Genomic DNA, 25000 nt, shown 5'->3' on the forward strand with positions numbered 1-25000 from the left:
TCGATGTAGCTCTGAATTTTGATTACGATCAACCAATTACTTTATCTCGTAAATTAAAGAATCAGATGGTACTTGGAATTAAAGTTGGGAAATTTGGTTAATTTTAGCCAATCAACAGACAGTGAGGCATTAACAGCATGTTATCATGGCAACCGCACGTTGCGTTGTGTTTCACTTTACTCGCATCTGTACCGCACTTTGTACTGTGTTGATTATTTACACCACGAAATTCATCTCACCAGCGTAATTTGTTTTAATTTTTCTATGAAGTGATACAGATTATTTGACATTATTTTGGAATTCTGCATGCACAAACATAAGATACAGGTATTCTTTTTCTTGGGACAAATTCTTTGTTGACCAGTGTTATTCTTATCGTAGTTTACAAATCCAAGCACAGACAGACACATACACAAACGCACACTCACGCAAATATGAATGCATAAATGTACATATAAACTCATATATGAATACATACATCCACATACACTTACGTATTAATGATGTGCACAAATCAATGACAAATATACATAATACAGAAATACACATAAAATAAACACACGCAGATAAATATATTAATATAACAAATTTTAAAAAGTTAATAAAAACGTATAAAATATTATAGAAATCAATGAAGAGACAAAAGAGACAGTAAGATAATGCATGTTGACTTTAGTAGCCAACAGGTCATTTTACAGATGCTAAACTATAAATTTCACAGGGTACCACACTAAAGTTGACACCGCTTTGTTGACACCGCTACAACGCAGGAAATTTCTATCTCACTATTGGCTAAAAATACAGTTTTTTTAATTCGATTTTTAAAGCTGCAAATTTTCCTCAATTTTCTTCTCCACAAGATCATGGGTTCACAGCAATAAGAGTGGAAAACTACATCAATATAACCGATTTTCAGGTATTTTACTTCCGTTTAAAAAATGCAGATTCTGTGAATCAATTTAACCAGCACTTATATATAAACAGAAAATGGAGAAATATTGACGAACAACAATTAACTTACATCAGTTATTAATTATGTAACACATAGTGTAATTATAAACAGGGTAAATGTTAGCCATTTCTCCGCATACTAAAAAGAAAATGATGAACAACCTGAATCGATTTTGGAACCTTATGAAGTTCTCATCGGAGGCGTCCACATAATTCTAACAGTCACCAGAGAAACAAGCAGCCAAACTGTTTATATACCCAACAAATGCAACAGTTACTCTCTGCAGGATTCCCTAATTTGCATACCGAAAATGTCTAACACTCTATAAATACCAGCGGTCTGTCAAGAGGGTCTTAGTCCACACAGTAGCAAGGTATGATATGATAAATATATAATATATGGTATAATTATAAACAGGGCACATCAATGAAAAAGTTGTTGAACAACCGTAATTGATTTTCGAACCTTAATTCAATACAAATAGACTGCAGTGTATTTGTATTGAATCAATAAATATTAATTGATGTATGTCAATTGTTGTTCATCAATATTTCTCCATATTCATTTTTCTTTAAATTTTGATTCTTGATAAGCTCATGTTTATCCTTTTCTTTACATATGACTTATGAGCATAATATGGTTGCATACGTATGCCCATGGTTAAACATAGGAAATATACCAGTAGTGTAATGGATAATTCTATCCCTTAGACGGTTATTTTAACCTCTAACTCATACACACACACATACATACATACATACATACATACATACACACACAAACATATATATATATATATATATATATATATATATATATATATATATATATATATATATATATATATATATATATATACATGCATATAGGTGTGAGTATGTGTTATGGAGTTTGCTTCTCAACTACATTTATGTCGGGTGCAGTCCCACTGCTTGCGTTATCTTGGACAGATTGTCTCGGGCCGATTAAACGCTTGTAAGAAATTGAATGAAAACCGTCGAACGCACACAAACGCACAGACACACGGACACACGGACACACGCACACACACACACACACACACACACACATACATTGCAGTATTTTATTTTGATAAACTTATTGCTTCATATTTCAGTATTTTTGCTCATATAACAAATCTTTATATGCATCACTTTCAAACTTATCTTTTCCCATCTTCCTCTCTCTCCCTCCGTCTCTCTCTTTCTCTCTCTCTCTCTCTCTCTCTCTCTCTCTGTATATATATATATATATATACCCTTGCAAGATTGTTTAACTGCTACTAAATTTTTATACGTTTTCTATAGTTACCTTTCATAACATATCTTAAAAAATTATCTGGATCCTGTGGAACATCTCAAAAACCTTTTATATGTGTTATGGTTGGAAATAAATATACGTACCCATACAATGTTTATACGTACATACATATGTGTATATCTATTATGGATAGGTAGGCAAAAGAAATAAAGGAGCATGCTGTATACAATTTTAACAGAAATACATTCAAGCGCATAATAAATCGATTTGAAAATTAATATAAAGCTGAGGGAATTTGGAGAATGAATCATCTACAGATTTCATTCTCTCGTAATAAATTTTCATATTGCCAAACAAGAACGGTTCTTATTTATGGAGTTCAACAAATAAAAACATCTTGGCTGTAGCGTGCTAAGGCTTACAAACTGATATAAGTTAATACATAGTTTAATAAATATTTATAAAATTCTTCTATTAAATAAAACCTCAAATTATCTTCTGTCTGATATTAGAACACACATATTGCCCACGTTTGAATTATATTTTACCTCACAGTTACAATACATTTCAGCCGGTACTTTACTTGTATTTTTCACTTCAAAATTTATGAGCTTGATTATGGCCGACATTAATCAACCACCTTCACTATATACGTGAAATAAATAGATGATATTTATATATAAAGAAAATTAAAGAAAAAAAAACTGTGCCAATTTACCAAACTGCATACTACTTTCAAATTCATTTTTATAGAGTGTGTTTTTCTCTTAGCTGAGAAATAGTTGTAATTACTGACCAGACACAAAGATGGAGAGACAAATGCACATACAAATGGATAGATCGATATAGATACATGTATAAAAAGATATAAAGATAAAATGAGTGAAAGATAATACGCACAGAGATATGCAGGGCTACAACACATACATGCACGGAGTATGTATATGCACACACACACACACACACACACACACACACACACACACACACATACACACACACACACACACACACATAAAGTCCTATCATTTAATAATTTGTTGAGGCATAATGATGACAAATTTTGTGTTGTATTAATAGCAGTACTGAGCTGAAATCCAGCTATAAATATGCAGTAAGAAAGGACGCCATGCAGTAACCAATTCTACCCTAATCTCACCAATATTAACTGGAAATGCGTTAATTCTAATTATTTCTGTTCTAAAGTTTTATGCAATTTTAATTTGTTTTAATTTATATTTAGATCAATTAATTTCTTTCCTTTTAATTACGTGTTGTTTACGTGTTACCTTGAGTAGCCAAGTTTGTCATCAATAGCTCAATTAATAAGTAATAAATTATCGGACGGAAGATTATATTGATTCAATGGATCCTGAGTGTAGCATTAAAGCTATTTGATTTTAATTACGTTGCAGAAGATATTGTCAAAGTGGCGACAAAATTGTTAGAGTGTGAAGCAACATCAGGAATTTGTCATAGTTCAAATCAATAAACCCGTAGAAATCGACTGTTATTTTTTTCCAGCAGGAGTATTTACCCATAACAGCAATCGTAAAGCATCAAGTGAATCGATATGATTTGTCTTTAAATTGAAGCGACAGCTGTTCATATTTCGCAAATATGACTGTTGTTTTGATAAATGCCATTGAAAAGAGATCCTAGCTTTACATATCAAATCTCAGATTAAGCACTCAAAACAATCAAAGATATTGGATAATGAAGTCCTAGATAAACTCTGGATGAAACAAACGTGATTGGATGTATTTCAAGTAGATGTGATTTGAGGTTAAACAGGTTCATCGAAGTGGTGCAGCTTACAACTGATCGAGCAAAACCAAATGCATAATCTACGACTATTTTTTTTAGTGTTAGTTTTATGAATGTCAGAGCTTACAGAAGTGAGACATTTTTCTGAAGACAGAACTAATGAACAACTGAGGTAAAAATTAGAAGTTAAAGTTTTTGACTCAATTCAAAACGTGCGGGCATTTAAAATTATACGAACGTGTTTTGACTAGTCATAAGTTGCTTCTCTACTTTTAGGAGGTAACGGGGAGTGAGGAATTCCTATTTCTTTTGCAGTGGCATTTGAAGAGTAAATGAAGTGGTATCATTTATTAAGAATAGAAGCAGTGTTGCTGTTATTTTGGCATTTCTGGTGCTTACATTTTTCCTTGAATGTAGAGAAATGAACTATGATATTTCTTAATACTGGGAAACTAATGAAGCAATGATCATACCGCCAAGGGAAAAGACAAAGTTAAAAAAACAAAAAAAACAAAAATCTTCTATGTAACTAATTTCTCTCTGAATGTTCATATACTTAAATCTGGTAACTTTCCTGAAGTTATATGATCAATTAGAAAAAGAGAAATCTTATATTTTCAGATATAATAAATATTTCCCTTTGAGTTCAGTTAATATGTCTATGCATACAGTCCAGGTTTAAAGTGTTCCTAGATACGGTAACTGTAAGGAAAGTAACAATATAATTGACAATTATCACTGTGTAATAACATTTTCTTTTTCTTCTTTGTTCTTGTCTTTGGCGAGTAAGTGTTATTTCCTTTTTGTTTCAATTTAGAAATCGAAGGAAATGATTACTCTTCTCTTAAAACTTTGCTTTTGTGACCTGGACATCAATGTTTTGAAAAATACCTATATTCCTTACATTTCAGACACATTCAGCGCTGAGTTACTGAAGCAGAAATATTGTTATAGCAGATATACTGCTCAATACTAGAAATTTACTTCTCAGTTGTTTGATCTTAACCACTTGAGCATGTCCCCTAGTGGCTGATAACATGTGCATCTATGATCCCGATTAGGAATAGTGGGGGAGCATCATAACCATGTGTTGAGAGGGATTCTATGGGGTTATAATAAACGTAGCAAAAGCAAAGTTTGAAAGAAATATTAACGATTTTGCATACTTTCTAGAGGTATGCAAATAGTAAGTAACAGTTGCTACCCAAGGACAAAAATTGAGTTATACAGTGTTATTTGAAACTGAGTCATAAAAATGTGTATTTGAAGGAAAGATTCAAAGGACGGAAGTTAGTTTTACTGGTTTGTACGGACGGAAAAATTGTTTGTGAAAATGGAACGACATGCAAAAAGCGATCCAGTAATAGAATTATATATGAACGTAGGATTACTCGTTTTTGCCAGTTGAGTAGACTGGAGCAATGTGAAATGAAGTAGTATAATGCAAAAGATATATATATATATATATATATGTGTGTGTGTGTGTGTGTGTGTGTGTGTGTGTGTGTGTGTGTGCGTGTGTGTGTGTGTGTGTGTGCGTGTAGTGTAGTGTGGGTGTGTGTGTGTATGCATACATACATATATGCATGCATATATATATATGTGTGTGTGTGTGTGCGTGTGTGTGTGTGTGTGTGTGTGTGTGTGTGTGTGTGTGTGTGTGTTATGAGATTCAGATTTATAACCTCTGAATAATCGGGCACAAACATAAGTTGGAGTTAAGAAAAGCCCTAGATCCGGTGCTACGTATAAAACATGCTTTTGAAATTTTTTTGAAATATATATATATAGAATACAGAAAGCCAAATATTTACAACGCAAAATTCACTGGGAACAAAAGAACTACAGAGCTGATTAGAAAATCAAGGAGAAGATAAATGAAAGTTAGAATATAACTAAGAGCGCTAATGTTGGCTAAGGAGGGAAATATTGATGATATAAAATATTTCATTTGGAAGTCAGACAAACAGTTAATAACTTAAACAACAAACAATAATTATTGAGTGGTGAAGTAATGAAGAACAAAACAGTTTTAATACAAGGACAGACATAAAGAACATTTGCGATCTTCGTGGCAAACATTTGCTGTCATCATTCACAGCACACTGTTGCATGTGTTTAGGTGTAGTATTTTCGGGTCATTTAGTAATACCAGATATTTTTAGAACTACAAGAACTACTTCTGATGAAAGTGTTTCAATGTGCTGTTTCTCAATACACTGTTGAAAATCTTGCAAAACAGGAATAACAAAAATATTTCTGCTATCCTTCAAAATCAAAATGTGATAATTTTACCCAAAAATAACAAAACGAAGCATATTTAATTGGGCAAAGGCATACGTTATCCAGACAGTGAGATTAATCATATGTAAGAACTTTTTTCACTTTAAAATGTTTTATTTACAGGCATCGCTTAATTTGTAACATCTTTATTAAGGGATGCATAGTGTGGCTGGCCGTAGCCGAGAAACGCAAAACGCTCAACGAAAATGTAAAGCGTTAGAAAACACAATATACTTGTGAGCTATATAAAACGAGATATATCTGTAATTATCGTGATATCTGGTTACGTAAGTAACCTTTTCAGTACCAATTTTGAGAAGGCGAGCTTCACAAAACCAAAAAGTACATATCAAATTAATCAATTAAAATATCACACCGGAAATGTTTTTATCTGCAATGAGTGCAAATAAAGAGGTGTAGATATATAGAAATATTTATGTCAATATATAGACATATGTATTTGTACATATGTAGATTAGAATATGTGATAATGTCCCTACTTGCACATTATACAAATTATGCTGATACATTCATTCACCCGTTCACTCATCAATTGATTGATTGATTCATTCATTCATTCGTTCGTTCGTTCATTCGTTCATGCATACATACATACATACATACATACATACCTATACGCATGAATACTTGGTTGATGGTATTAAATTCCAATAAAATAACGATGTTCCGAGTTTAGAAACCAGTTTTTTTCTCTGTTGAGTAGAAATTTTAAAAGTAAGATTTGAATAGCATTCATGCAATCATAAACCTACTCAAACATTCTTATATAAGCGTGAACGTTTATGCTTCAGTATGTCAGTAACCGTAGTTGAATACCAAAAGATTGAGATGAACAGCCATCAATATTTCAATAAATTCAAGAAAAATACTTTCTTTCGAAATCGATCGATAACTATAAGCAAGGAAATGGTAATAATTTTTGTTTTATATAATGATTTAGTTTGGTAAATCATCGATTCCTTTCCTGAATACATATGTAACATTTTCCGTCGGATTCTTAATGCTATGCAACAGTGACAAAGTATATCTTTAGTTTATGATCTGAAAGGATATGTTGTATATAACCACTATTCAATCACATTTCTGTAAACCCTATCATTTTCCCTCAATACTATCTTAAGATAAGGGTATAGATCGATTGAATAGGACACCATTCAACATCCTAAGGCATTGCTATTGCAGATGCAGTTCGGAATTGATTCAAAAAATATTTCTAGATCAAAGTTTAATCCTGTTATCAACTTTAAAAATGTAGTTATGTTAGCTATAAGCTAACATTTCTGATATTGTTCTCTCAAAAGATGTTGAGGCTTTTTTTTTTTAATATTTGGTCATTAAGAAAATCTTTTCTCATCTATAATATTATATTTATAGTTATTTTCGATGTTATCGAAAGACAAGTTTATTGTCATACATACACAATTTCCTATCAGCCAACACCCAACAAACAAATAATTTTCCAATTTTCCTCCTCTGTGACCGCTTCCTACTCAGCCATTCCTCCGGTCTACCTTCAGAAAATCTAATTATCGTTTACATAGTTCCATCTACACCCCATAAAAAAAACAAACTCCTCAATGAGTATTTAAAGCCAAAAAGAATGCAAGTAAATTATAACGTATAGTATGATGAGAATGAGCAAGTGCAAAGGTCGAAGTTAGTCTCAAACTTTAATTTGTAAAAGTTAATAAGCATATACTCTACAAAATAATTAATAAGTAACCCTTCAATTTAATATTAAATTGTTTATACTTACATACAGTCACACACGCGTACAAATAGATAGATAAATTGATAGACATATAAATAATTAGATAGATAGACATGCAAACATTCATTCATATATATATATATATATATATATATATATATATATATAGTGTAGTATATTGCCACTTAAGTGTGGCTGACCCCTAGGGGTGGATGTTACTATTGTTTTTAGCTCCAGGAGGACATCTCCTCCAGCTGGCTTATCGACACACTACTGTGTCCTGTTTGCCAAGGGAAGTTATCCCTCCCATCATGATCTGTAGCACGAACGGACCCGGGTTTCAGGGTTATTTCCCTTCGTCGGCGTTCGATAGCCACTGAACTTTGATGAGAGAGACAAAATCTTGGCAATCTTATATATACTTTTCCAGTGAAATTCTTCACTGATATCGAAAAGGTGAAAACAAGCAATGTTAATTCTCTAAATGAAGTATTAAGAGTAACTGCACGATAAAGTGTAGTATATTGCCACTTAAGATATAAGATTGCCAAGATTTTGTCTCTCTCATCAAAGATCAGTGCCTATCGAACGCCGACGAAGGGAAATAACCCTGAAACCCGGGTCCGTTCGTGCTACAGATCATGATGGGAGGGATAACTTCCCTTGGCAAACAGGACACAGTAGTGTGTCGATAAGCCAGCTGGAGGAGATGTCCTCCTGGGGCTAAAAGCAACAGTAACATCCACCCCTAGGGGTCAGTCACACTTAAGTGGCAATATACTACACTTTATCGTGCAGTTACTGTTAATACTTCATTTAGAGAATTAACGTTGCTTGTTTTCACCTTTTCGATATCAGTGAAGAATTTCACTGGAAAAGTAGATATAAGATAGCCAAGATTTTGTCTCTCTCATCAAAGATCAGTGGCTACCGAACGCCGACGAAGGGAAATAACCCTGAAACCCGGGGCCGTTCGTGCTACAGATCATGATGGAAGTGATAACTTCCCTTGGCAAACAGGACACAGTAGTGTGTCGATAAGCCAGCTGGAGGAGATGTCCTCCTGGGTCTAAAAGCAACAGTAACATCCACCCCTAGGGGTCAGCCACACTTAAGTGGCAATATACTACACTTTATCGTGCAGTTACTGTTAATACTTCATTTAGAGAATTAACGTTGCTTGTTTTCACCTTTTCGATATCAGTGAAGAATTTCACTGGAAAAGTAGATATAAGATTGCCAAGATTTTGTCTCTCTCATCAAAGATCAGTGGCTATCGAACGCCGACGAAGGGAAATAACCCTGAAACCCGGCTCCGTTCGTGCTACAAATCATGATGGGAGGGATAACTTCCCTTGGCAAACAGGACACAGTAGTGTTTCGATAAGCCAGCTGGAGGAGATGTCCTCCTGGGGCTAAAAGCAACAGTAACATCCACCGCTAGGGGTCAGCCACACTTAAGTGGCAATATACTACACTTTACCGTGCAGTTACTGTTAATACTTTATTTAGAGAATTAACATTGCTTGTTTTCACCTTTTCGATATCAGTGAAGAATTTCACTGGAAAAGTAGATATAAGTTTGCCAAGATTGTGTCTCTCATCAAAGATCAGTGGCTATCGAACGCCGACGAAGATAAATAACCCTGAAACCCGGGTCCGTTCGTGCTACAGATCATGATGGGAGGGATAACTTCCCTTGGCAAACAGGACACAGTAGTGTGTCGATAAGCCAGCTGGAGGAGATGTCCTCCTGGGGCTAAAAGCAACAGTAACATCCACCCCTAGGTGTCAGCCACACTTAACTGGCAATATACTACACTTTATCGTGCAGTTACTGTTAATACTTCATTTAGAGAATTAACATTGCTTATATATATATATATATATATATATATATATATATACGAGGCTAAGTAAAAAATTATCCGCACTTTTCCGATAACATTATTTTTATTATTGTCACACTTCCGTCTACGCATACGCGCTTATAGTTGGTACTATTATCGTCACGTGATTGAAGTTTGATCCTGATCAACCGTACTACGATATTGGAAGTACAAGGATATAACAAGGACAGCGGTCAGGTATTTTCCCCACTAATGTAGTTCAGCTGCTATGTAGTATAGAATCTGTTAGAATGTCGCTAACTGCGAAACCTACGTCGTGTTCTCATATCAGTGTTGAGAAGAAGGTTAATTTCAAATATTTTATTTTAATAAAGTTACAATCATTAACTTTCTTCCTATGTTCCACAAATGCTGCTTGTTGGCGTTATTGCTTCGTAGTAAAATGATTCAATTCTGGATGGAGGTTGTCGCAATATGATTTCAATCGATTCATATAGCTAACAGCGGAGTTTTGTTTCGCTCTTTTGTAGCAGTTAAATAATCATTATTCAATTCATAACTTCAAGAAAAATGAGTTTTGTAATTACGGCTTCTTCTACAGTTAGAAAGAATGTGTTTACCTGTCGAGCTGTTGTATTCTTTCTGTGCCTCGGTTGTGTTGTTGTTGTTTGTAGCCATGTTGTTTGTAGTAATTCTCTGCCTGATAAATTCAAGTTTGAGTCGAAAATCACAACGACCATGAATAAAAGATTCCCTCAGTTAATTCATCTCAAGATAACCAGTTATTTAACAGGGCTGTTAGTTGTGGCTCTAAAGCTGTAGACAGTATTCATCGTATTTTCGATAAGTAGTTTCCCAATCCAAATACGTGACTTGTCGCTTCAATGTATGTATGTATGTACGTATGTATGTACGTATGTATGTGTGCATGCATGTATGTATGTATTATGTAGGTATGTATGTGTATGTGTGTGTATCAACACAAAGATGTATATTTACATACATACAAATGTACACGCGCAGTATGCAATTTCGAAAATTAGGTTTTCATCTGTTGAATAAACAAGAATTTCGGTAAAGAAATATACTGGGAACGACGTTTTCTAATTATTTAGCTGTTTACCTTTTGGTTTCTGAATGTTAAAATTGTAGAATATGAGACGACGGTAAACAGTAACGTTGGCATCTTAATTCAAAGACATATACGCATATATTTGTGCCGAAAATGTATACGTAGATAATAAGATATACATTGTCGCTCGCACATTGTATGCATGTATGCTTGTATGCATGTATGTATGCATGTATATATGTATGTTTGTATGTATGTTTGTATGTATGTAATTATGTATATATAGATACATATGTGAAAACACGCGCGCACGCACACATATATGAATATGTACAAATTATGTTATACTCTGAAGACTTTTGAAACCTTTTACTGAGTTTCACGTTTAAGACGATTGAAGAACGAATCCATTTGGTAATATATATGCAATAGCCTATGTAATTTTATCAAAATTTTATTTGTTGTCGATGTGTAATTATTTCAAGTACACACACACACACACACACACACACACACACACACACACACACACACACACACTAAGCTGTTAGAAGTTTCTCAAAACGTTTAGCTATTTAACTCATAAACTTTGTACTTTTCAAATTCAGTCATTTGTATAATTGGAAATGTTACGCTTAGAAATGGTTAAGCTAACAATTCAAGTGATTCTAGATGTTAGCTTTGTCTTCTGTGGAAGTATAACACCCAATTAAGGTCAAATTCTAAAGAGATTTCCTGAGAAAAAGTTTGAAGATTAATTGATATCAGTTGGTTTCTTGCAGAATGTTTTAAGTTACACATATCAAAATACTAGAGATCGTATATTTTTTCCCCGCCCCCTGAACTTCTTGCTAAAGGAGTTGATTCATCGATTACTGTCAAGCGTTTTCTTAATCTTGAAATGCTTGTTTGTGCTGCAGAATTTCTCCGCAAGAAAATTATGGTTCATCTGAAACAAAATACCCCATTTCCAGAAAATCGGTCGAATGAAGACAAAATGAAATGTCTGAACATGATTGTGAGTAATTAATTACAATTTTAGAGTTGGTTTTCGCTGTAAATTAACTTCTGTTTGATTTATAGACGCAATCAATCTCCAAGAGGCGATTGCATTTTTGAAACTTTAGCTAAATGACACTTATATACTGTTCATTTTCAATTTACAGAGAAAGCATCCAGAGAGCTATGTCACATTCTACTGAAAAGAATATTAATTCAGGGTTATTGAAAATGCGCTTGTAAAAGGATTAGTAAAGAAACATATATAACAAGAAGGAAAGAAATTGAAGCATGTATTTTGAATATGAACATTTTTTAGGTGATAGAGAATGGTTGGCTGCAAAGTGCACGGGTGACAACATAAAACAAGCTCCTTCTTTTCAGCATCAACAATATCCCACTTTTTATTTAATCTAACGCTCTTAATGACAGCCGTTTTAAGCAATTTTGTGTTAATGAGGAATTTTAAATTCTTTTGCAGTAAAGAAATACGATGTAACCCTGGAAGAAAAGGAGTTTACACAAGTTACCGCTTTTGCTCATATATAGCAGAGTAAATTCAAATGACGAGACACGATGTGTTTTGATGAAGGACACAACGCTCTACCCAGTACACCCTAACCACTAGGCCAGACGCTTTCTGAGACACAACATCGAAAAGTTTAAAGGTGTTTAAGTCATATGAGAGAAATGCCAATGGCTGCCTGTTACAGAGACTAAAAAACTTTTAGAAGTTATATCAAAAAATTGTCTCATACAATCCAATATTTTCTCTACATTTACTATCCAATATATATTTATAATTTTTCTGTCATTAACAGATGTAGTAGCAATTAACAGATTTTTCTTCTCTATATTTTCGTTGCGGGAATATTAAGTACCTTTCTGTCTCCGTTTATTTCCATTCCCTCTTCACTCGATTGCAAAGGATAGCTAACACACACACACACACACACAGACACACACACACACACACACACACACACACATACACACACACACACACACACACACACAGGTAATACTAGAGATACTCGGCGTTGCTCGGGTTTAAATTACGCAGTTTCCTATTGTTTTACTTGTTTTGATCATATGAGTGCGGACATGCTAGAGCATCATATTTAGTCGAAGAAATCAACGCCAGGGTTTATTATTTGTAAGCCTAGTACTTATTCTATCGGAGTGCTTTGCCAGCTACGTTACGGAGACGTAAACACAGTGGCATCGATTGTCAAGGGATGGTGGGGGTACAAGCACACACACACAAACATATTCCTGAGCGTCATACTAATACATCCTTTTGTTATTTACACCACCTGTCCTCGTCTGTTGTTGTTTTTTCGTACATTCTCCCATATACATACATATATATATATACGTATATATATATATATATGTATATACATATACATCTATATATATATACATACATATATAAACATACATATATATATATATATATATATATATATATATACATATATATGTATACATATATATATATATGTACATATATACACATACATATATATGCATATATGTATAAATGTATATACATATGTATATATATATATATATATATATATATATATATATATATATATATATATATATATATATATATATATATATATATATATATATATATATATATATATATATATATATATATATCTATATATATATATATATAGATATGCAGGGCAGGGAATCGTCAATTTCTTAACGTCTTCCTCAAATGGTATTGATGTCGCATGGTCAAAATTAACGTGAGTTATTTAGACATTAACAAATTTATTAGAATATTTAGCTGAAGATCAGAATAGAGTATTCTTTACTCTTAACTGTGAAACGATCGTACTAAATTAACTAAAGGCAGGTGGTTTTTTTACTCTTCTCTACTGTTTTTTGTTCTGTGTGTATCAAAAATATCGCTATCAATTTAGAGTAATAATTTGTAGTTTTAGAATCAGTAGTTCTTTGGCTGCTATTTCTGAATTCTCAGTATGTTGGAGAAGCAGGTTACTGTCAATCCCTATATATTTATGATTATATATATATATATATATATATATATACATATATATATATGCATGTCTATAAATATATACATGCATGTGTATATCTTGTTTTTGAGTACGTAACAGCTATATTTAATATACTATTTTCAATAGATTGAGTTACATACCTTTAAAAATTAAAAAAATGTGTTTTGGATCTGTGTATGACAAATCCAAAAGAGCTAGTATTAAGTAACAACAAATTGAAATGAGGGATTATCAATAAGGGAAATGATTTAAAAAGAAAAGAAATGAATATAAGTGATAAAGGGGAGCAGCAAATGAACAATAAGTGAAATAATTGATATAGAGATATAAGGTTCTATAGGAATAGAGTTTTACAAGAATCATTTTAGAAAAGATATAGTTTTACAAAAATCATTAAAAAAAAACCTAATAGTGAAAGAGCACTAGAAGTAGTAAAAATACTGACAGAATAAACCGGTGATATCAGAAAGATGTTGAAAAATAGCAAAAATATCAAAAGCCATCAAATATATTTGAAATACATGAAAGATACATGACAGGATACATAAAAAGATAAATAATGATAGGTTACAATGTGGTAAAAATAAAATGAAGGGTTTACCCCTTCATTTTATATTTACCTCATTGTAAAGTGAAAATGTAAAGTGAAAGTGTAAAAAATAAAATAAAATGAAAAGAAAATTAAGATGGAAGTTAAAAATAAAGTACGAAGAAAAATTATAATAATAGTAATAATATAATAGTAATAATATAATAGTAATAATATAGTGATTGGAGAAATTTCAAGTTTACCTACTCGTGTAAATTATATGTCATTGGGCAACTTCTCCTATACTCCTATTTTAATTGTTTAGGAAGTGTTATATGAAGTTAGAAGAGTCTAGGTTCCTATCCACTAATGATTACTAGTATAATATTGTTATAAATATTACTGAAGTTATTAGTGTTAGCTAATAGGGACCTACGTGTATGTTAGTGTTATTCGAAATTTTAGTGTCAATGACTAAATTATTTAGATGTGTTCTCTATAAATAAATCTAAAGTACTCGGATTGTTTAATATGTGTGCACTATATGGGGTCAGAATCTAGCTAGGCAAAAGTAAACTGAATAAGTAAGTGGTTGGGGGTAAGTCCAGGAGTTGTTAATTCAATGCCTTATTAGTAGCAGGAGGGAGCAGATGAGGGAATTTCCAATGAGAGAAGATCATGAAGGGACTAAAATTGATAATAGAGACTTAAGGCTTATAGTATTTAAAGGTTTTAGTCAATTTATGCATACAAGTTGTTTTGAATTCCGATCTTTTATTAACTAGCTTGTCCTTATCAGGGAATCTAATGATTTTCAAGAGTTCTAATGAGCATAACATAACATCGCTGCTGATCCAACTATGGCCCATCTAAGGTTAAAGTTGATATTATCGCCTTTAAGTTCCCATATCCTACGTGATAAGGAAGTGCTATTAGCCTTATGTTTGAGTCTAAATGATGACCTATGGTCATAGAATCTATACACTTATCAAGTATTCCCTCTAAACTTACAGTACCTACGTGATTCACATTGTCTTTTGGATTGGATTATATATATATATATATATATATATATATATATATATATATATATAAAGTGTAGTATATTGCCACTTAAGTGTGGCTGACCCCTAGGGGTGGATGTTACTGTTGCTTTTAGCCCCAGGAGGACATCTCCTCCAGCTGGCTTATCGACACACGACTGTGTCCTGTTTGCCAAGGGAGTTATCCCTCTCACCCCGACCAGCAGCACGAACGTATCCGGATTTCAGGGTTATTTCCCTTCGTCGGCGTTCGACAGCTGATGACCTTGGTGAGAGAGACAAAAACCTGGCAAACCTTATATCTTCTTTTCCAGTGAGATTCTTCACTGATATTGAAAAGGTGAAAACAAGCAATGTTAATTCTCTAAATGAAGTATTAACAGTAACTGCACGATAAAGTGTAGTATATTGCCACTTAAGTGTGGCTGACCCCTAGGGGTGGATGTTACTGTTGCTTTTAGCCCCAGGAGGACATCTCCTCCAGCTGGCTTATCGACACACGACTGTGTCCTGTTTGCCAAGGGAGTTATCCCTCTCACCCCGACCAGCAGCACGAACGTATCCGGATTTCAGGGTTATTTCCCTTCGTCGGCGTTCGACAGCTGATGACCTTGGTGAGAGAGACAAAAACCTGGCAAACCTTATATCTTCTTTTCCAGTGAGATTCTTCACTGATATTGAAAAGGTGAAAACAAGCAATGTTAATTCTCTAAATGAAGTATTAACAGTAACTGCACGATAAAGTGTAGTATATTGCCACTTAAGTGTGGCTGACCCCTAGGGGTGGATGTTACTGTTGCTTTTAGCCCCAGGAGGACATCTCCTCCAGCTGGCTTATCGACACACGACTGTGTCCTGTTTGCCAAGGGAGTTATCCCTCTCACCCCGACCAGCAGCACGAACGTATCCGGATTTCAGGGTTATTTCCCTTCGTCGGCGTTCGACAGCTGATGACCTTGGTGAGAGAGACAAAAACCTGGCAAACCTTATATCTTCTTTTCCAGTGAGATTCTTCACTGATATTGAAAAGGTGAAAACAAGCAATGTTAATTCTCTAAATGAAGTATTAACAGTAACTGCACGATAAAGTGTAGTATATTGCCACTTAAGTGTGGCTGACCCCTAGGGGTGGATGTTACTGTTGCTTTTAGCCCCAGGAGGACATCTCCTCCAGCTGGCTCAGCACCAAGGTCATCAGCTGTCGAACGCCGACGAAGGGAAATAACCCTGAAATCCGGATACGTTCGTGCTGCTGGTCGGGGTGAGAGGGATAACTCCCTTGGCAAACAGGACACAGTCGTGTGTCGATAAGCCAGCTGGAGGAGATGTCCTCCTGGGGCTAAAAGCAACAGTAACATCCACCCCTAGGGGTCAGCCACACTTAAGTGGCAATATACTACACTTTATCGTGCAGTTACTGTTAATACTTCATTTAGAGAATTAACATTGCTTATATATATATATATATATATATATATATATATATATATATATATATATATATATATATATACATATATTTGTATATATATATATATATATATATGTATATATATATATATATATTAATAATAATAAAGGAGTTACGACGCAAAAACGTATATATTCAAATGAACATATTTATCTTCTTCAATATATATTTCAGTATAAAGAATTCATTAAGAGACTTAATAAATCAAAATTTCTTTTGAGTTAGCTTACCAATTATTTTTGTTGGTAGTTAATTTATAATGTATATATATATATATATATATATATATATATATGCAGATATGCGTATGGGTATAGGTACATAATTATGCGATCCTGTATAACAGTGCCTATACACATTTATATGTATGTGTGCGTGCACGTGTGTATATCTACATACGCATCTTTCTCTCTGTTTCTCTCTTTGATTCATCAGGCTCCACTATCACTTTCACTAGTACAATAACTACCTACGTCTATTTCTGAATCTTGAAAATTATATCTTATTATTCTTCCCCTCCTTTTTGAGGTTTACTACTCACTTTTGTACACCCCACCCCGTACCATTTTCTTTACCTATCTCCCCACCTTAATGCCTTTCAAACATAGCATCCCACCTCCCACTTCTCACACTATTGCTTAGATACTTATCTCTTCCTCCTATCCTTCCCCTATTCCTTCTAATCCTGATAGCCCTCTGCACCCATCACCCTCATAATTTCTTGACCACCATCTAGCACTCATTTTTCATATTTCCTTCCTCTTTCTTACTTACTTTCTTTCTTTGTTTCCTGCTTTATTTCTTTCTTTCTATCTTTCTTTCTTCTTTCCTCCACTATTCCTTTTGACTAGTACCAATCTCCTCCTAACAAACATATCTATTCTCTTCTCTCTATCTACTTACCTCTACCAGTACATTCTCAAAATTTCACTCACATCACGAGACCGCTTTGAATAAAACAGGACACGGAATTTATATCAATACACTATCTACTTGTAATAACAAAATGTGAATTCCTTTCGGGTTCTACATACCATGGACACGAAACATTTCTACCCATTCTAAACATGACTTTCCTTGGGTAATGAGACTGCAACTGTAACATCCTACATATATTTTTGCTTTTATTTTTATTCTCTTATCTCCCTTTATACTTCTTATATACATCCTTTTCCTTAATAACTCCTTGTATTGAACTCTACTATTTTCGTCTAGTTAACTCTCTCATACCGTCTATGATGAATGGATATCACTACTATCCGAGAAACAACCGTAAGACGATCTTCATATATATATATATATATATATATATATATATATATATATATATATATATATATATATATATATATATATGTATATGTATATATATATATATATATATATATATATATATATATATATATATATATATATATATATATATATATATATATATATATATATATATATATATATATATATATATATATATATATAATATATATATATATATGTATGTATATATATATATATATATATATATATATATATATATATATACAGATATAGGGCAGGGAATCGTCAATTAGTAATAAAATTAATAATTAACAATTTTGCCAAGTAGTTCAGTATGAAAAAACCTTTATCGGTAAAACCATTTATAATCATAAATATACAGGGATTAGCATGAGTTGCTTCTCCAACATACTGAAAATTTAGAAATAGCAGTCAAAGAACTACTGATTCCAAACTACAAATTTTTCTCTAACGGATGGCGATATTTATGGCACACACACACAACAAAAAACAGAAGAGAAAAGCAAAAACAAACCTGCCTTTAGTTAATTGAGTATGCCGTTTCACGGTTAAGAGTATGAAGGTACTCTATTCCGATCTTCAGCCCAATATTCGAATAAATTTGAAAGTGTCTATATAACTCATGGGAATTTTGACCATGCGACATAAAAAGCACATGAGGAAGGCACTTACAAAATTTATCGGCTAGTACGTTCAAACATTTCACTCCAAAGAATCTATTCCATGTGCGCCAGAAATAGTCCCGCATAAAAAGTCCCGTATAGAAGGGTTACAGTTTAACCATCCAATTAGAGGCATCAATATAAATATTGATGTGTGTGCCATAAATATCGCCATCCGTTGAACGAATCGATCCCTAGCACCTATTTTGTAAGCCTTGTATCTATTCTATTGGACTGTTTTAGGGAACCACTAAGTTATGGCTAGGTAAATAAGGCTACACCGGATTTCAAACGTTGGTGAGTAACAAATAGAAACATAAAGACACACACAGATGCACACAGACACACACAGACACACATAGAGCTACATATGTGTAAATATGTATGCATGTATATATATATATATATATATATATATATATATATATATATATATATATATATATATATATAAGGTTGAGGAGGGTATTGGATTTAACCAAACCCTGGAGGATACAGGTAATACCGAGTAAATGCTGTATATCTATTGCAAGATGGAATACACATATCTCTGCCACCTAAGCTATATTAACTTTCGTTCTAACATAATTTTCCGGATTATTCACACAAGGATAAATTTGCACGAATTTCTACACGGATATTTACCACTGGAATGAAATTACTCTTCAAGTACTGTTCTCTCTTCATTCAGGACATCACACTCTTTACCACTTCATACTAAAAATATCCGCCTATGGATATAATAATAGATTACTATATTTTTTCTGTCTCCGATGAAGGGAAATACTGGATCTTCCCAGAAACAGCTGTAAGACTCTATCCATAAGTTTCTTCAACCTTACCTTTGCTCTCTTTATCTTTTTGATTTTATATATTTACATATATATATATATATATATATATATATATATATATATATATATATATATATATATATATATATATATATATATGTATAGGTAATGCCTATTGTCTTAATAATTCCTTTATCCCCTTAAGCATGTTTCATAGTATATTTACTTCCGTGTTTCTCAAGCCGAACACTATATGTCTGAAATTTAAAAAATTGTTTTCCTATCCAATAGTTTATTTTATTATTATTGTTTTTTACCTTAAAGGCTTGAAATGAACTGTCTTGGGGCATGTAAGGATATATTACATACTTTGATATTTTTCTTTCCATCTTATTCTAGACTTGCTATTAATTTATTTAAATTAAATTTTATTTCATTATTATTATAAACTTAAACAATAAGTTATTATTATTATTATATTTAGAAATTATTTATCCCTTTCTGATAACTTCGGGTAATATATAATTGTCACTGTTTACTTCTACTTGACTTAAATTTTATAACTTTAAAATTTTGCATTGCAGAGTTATAGATTAGTACGATATTGTATAGCATTATTGTATGTTTATACATACATACGTTTTTCTTCTTTTTTTCCTTTTTCTGTTTCTCCTTCTCAATATCCTACGATATTCTATTACTCTCTTTTTTTCTTTCTTTAAGACACAAAATATACACTACCTTCTCCCCCAATGTTAGACTGTGGCTTTCTATAAACGGCTCTTTTTGTGTATATGCTATCAGTTAATGGTTTATAGCCGTTATCTCAACATATATTTCGAATCAGTATGTCTTTACTATCTCTGAAGAGATTCATCTTATAATGATTTTAATTTTATAAATTAATTACCTAAAGACTTCTGTATCGAAACAGCTGCCAGAGATGTTGTCATATATTATAATTAATATATAATTTTATTAATTATGTCTCTATATATTCCTTATTCTTTATACATACATACATACATACATACATACATACATACATACATACATACATACATACATACATATATATATATATATATATATATATATATATATATATATATATATATATATATATATATATATAAAGAATACAAAAAATGGGACAAGAACGCAGCAGGCGATAACAATTCATCCAGACAGTTGGATGATACAAAAAGAGATATGTAAAAACAAGGATGGGTCATTCGGAGTTTTCTTCCGTCACTTAACTTCCACATTATCTTTGAACTTTTGGCTGGTTATACTCGCGACTGCTCTAATCTGGCCAGCCCCAAGGAAAATCTAAACTAAGAGCACTAGATTCCTTGGAAGAAGCAGTGAATGTATATGGAAAAAAGGGACGGAACAAAACGGAAAAATGCTACGGAGATACATATGTAAAACTAAAATACTTCAATTTAAGAAGAAATTTAATAAGAATACTTTTAAAAACGTATATAAAGAAAATATTACCGGTTTGGATGAGGAATCACATCTTATCAAATATCAGTAAAGATTTATAAAAATTTGAAGTAAATACAGTTTATCTCCTTTATGGGGGTCAAAAACATGTCTTGATATTTTCGTTACAGTCTTCTTTAAATATATTTTGATAGAGAGTTCGAAGTGTTAAAGGGTAAGAGAGGAGGTGTAGTTTTCTATTGTCTAAAATAAACCTTTGTAGGTGCCTACCAAGGGAGTGGCTTAATAGCTTTTATTGAATGGGTTTTATATCCGCCTGTATGTAAGTGTGTTTGTGTATTGTCTCGAATGTCCTTTCAATATCTTTGGAGTGTGACCAGCTGTGTGTTGATAGGTATGTATATCGTGATGAATGTCTTATAGAAGAAATATTTTATTTTTGATTTTTGGGGGTATATTTCTCTGGGTTAGATGTATTCTTTTGACTGTCTCCACCTGTGTGAAAACAACTTCTTTACCTTGAAGTGTTCGGATTACCACCAAACATCAGGAACGGCGATGGGAACAAAATTGGCCCCACATATGCCAATTTAGTCTTTAAATTCCACGGACAAAAACTTATACAACCAGTCTCTTCTCATATTTGGTGGGACATACCATACACAACACAGAAAGAACTGGAAAAAATACCTAGATGACTGCTTTATCTAGTGGCAGGAAAATATTGACAAGCTAACAGAATTTAAAACCATGTTAAACCTCAGCAATAACATTCAATTCACAATGGCGTTAAACTACAAAGAACTTGCCTTTCTGGATATCCTAATCAGAAACCTAGATGGGAAAATAGAGACAGACATATTCTACAAATCCACTGACTCCAAACTGTACGTCCTTCTCATATCCTGTCACCTGAAACACACTAGGATAAATAGAAGGAAGCCCGTCGTATGTGCGTGTGTGTTTGTGTGTGTTTGTGTGTGCGTGTTTGTGTCTGTGTTTGTCACCCCACTGCTTGACATCTGGTGTTGGTGTGTTTTCGCCCCCGCCAACTACCGGTTCGGCAAAAGAGACCCATACGATAAGTACCAATCTTAAGAATAGGAAGCACTGGGGTCGATTCGTTCCAGTAAAAAAAATTCTTTAAAGTTGTAGTCTAATGACTGAAAGAAGTAACAGATAAAAGATATATATATATATATATATATATATATTATATATATATATATATATATATATATATATATATATATATATATATATATATATATATATATATATATATATATATATATATATCCACACACACACACACACATAACTGGATACTTTCGGTTTCCGTCAACCAAATACACTGACAGTGCTTTAGTCATCCAGGAGGCATAATATGAGACACTTGGCCAAGATGCTCAAAGTAGGACTGAACCCGGAATTCGATGGTTAAGTAGCAAAATGTTTCCACACAATCGTACGCCTGCACTTATGATGTGTGTGTGCGTGTACGTGCTTGCGTGTATGAGTGTGTGTGTGTGTATGTGTGTATCTACATATATATGTAAATATTAAACTATAGACATATAGATAGGTAGATGGATAGATGGATATATATACGTATATATACAAATATGTGTGTATATATATATGTATATGTATATATACATATATATATATATGTATATACTCATATATATATATATATATATATATATATATATATAATAAGCAACACGGATTTCAAAAGTGATTGCAGTACGCACGTTTCATGCTACTTCAATTTATTTAAGTAATGTGAGCATTACCTTAAATGCAATATGAAGAGCAATCTTCAGCTGCACGAAAAAATGTAGAAAAAAGACATATTACAAATGTGGCAACATATTAAAACCAAGTGGGAGAGAGCAGAGGAAGAATATATAAGTCCATCTTGACATAGCAGGGTCTATCAGGCTAGGTTGACAGGTTGACTATTTATAACACGATGTCTATGTTTATACTGATACGAAATTATATTTATACTAGCCTGATAGACCCTGCTATGTCAAGATGGACTTATATATTCTTCCTCTGCTCTCTCCCACTTGGTTTTAATATGTTGCCACATTTGTAATATGTCTTTTTTCTACATTTTTTCGTGCAGCTGAAGATTGCTCTTCATATTGCATTTAAGGTAATGCTCACATTACTTAAATAAATTGAAGTAGCATGAAACGTGCGTACTGCAATCACTTTTGAAATCCGTGTTGCTTATTATTTGATTTTAATCACCCATCCTTTTGGGATGTGAAATTCGGGTGCCTTCGCATAAGTACCATATTCAAGCCTTGAATCTATATCTAAACCGTATATATATATATATATATATATATATATATATATACATATATATATACATATATATTAATATATATATATATATACACACGCATGTATGTGCGTATATCTATATTCACCTCTGTATATGTATTTGTGTGCTCGTGTGTGTTTACGTTTGTATGTGTATGTGTTTGTGCGTGTCTGTGTGTATCTAAAAGCATATATTACCTACATGCCCGTATCTATATATACGCCACACATTAATACACGCATATACGATCCCTATATGTGTGTGTGTCCTCGCACGTATGTGTCTGAGTGTGAATATACGTAGATGGAGAAACTATTGTTTAGATAGAGAACAAGTGAGAGAAAGGGGGAGAGAAGAGAGGAAGAAAGAGAAGAAAATATCGGAAGTATTTTGTTATTCTTTAAATATTTGATATTTACAGTTGAGTTTGAGAGAAACTATTTGAATCTACCAGAAAAATGAGCAACCGAGTATAAATATAATTTCGTATCAGTATAAACATAGACATCGTGTTATAAATAGTCAACCTGTCAAATATAATATCACCCGATAGTATTCGCCCCGTCTTTTTCACCGTTTCGAAGGAATTACAAATATCGTGGAGACAGCACTTCTAGACCAAATCAATATAGAAATATGTTCGAGTTTTATGTATATTACCTCATGGAAATAGGATAATGTAGTCATTATAAACTCGATGCGATCATTAGCAAAATAAACATTGTGCAGATATCTTTTTTATTATACGCCTAATGCCTGAAATTTGGACCTGAGTTCTCAGCTGGTATTTATTTCATTGATTCCGAAAGGACAACCTCGGCAGCATTTGAATTCAGAACGCAAAGTGCCGGGAGAAATAGTGCTAAGTATTTTGTCTCACACTGTAAACATTCAACCATAAACGTTGGGTTCATATAGCCATCACAGTTGTATAACTACTGCCAGTTATACTGTTACAAATTGCTAAACTGTTCTGAATGATTTTATTTAAAACGAGGAATCGCCTTGCAGCAACACTGACGGCGTGAAGTTGTAAGAATACATGTAAAGTTAGCAGGTAAAGAAGCTCCTCACATATCGTCTTTAAATCGGGATACATTCAACAATGTAATTTGAGATGATCTTTTACAAGGACGCTTATGGCTTGAATACCTATCTAGTCTTGAAGCTAAATAGAAACATTGTTATTCCTTATGAGGAGGCCAAATCACCTTGAATGGCATGTTGCAAACGTGTCGTTTATGGCCTCCTTTAGGCGGAACAATGTGAAGTGTTAAGGAATGCACACTAGTGTGTGGATTGCATTTCAAAATGAGTCATTTTACTGCACTTAAATATCTAGGAAAATATTACCTCTACAACCGCTTACTTACGTTTCCAGTGAAAGGAATTTAAAATTAGTGGCAAATCGGTTGATCAGATGAAGATAGGAAACTACAAGAG

This window comes from Octopus bimaculoides, chromosome 9 (genome assembly GCF_046866305.1).
Source record: "Octopus bimaculoides isolate indiv1 chromosome 9, ASM4686630v1, whole genome shotgun sequence".
NCBI classification, from domain to species: Eukaryota; Metazoa; Mollusca; class Cephalopoda; order Octopoda; family Octopodidae; genus Octopus; species Octopus bimaculoides.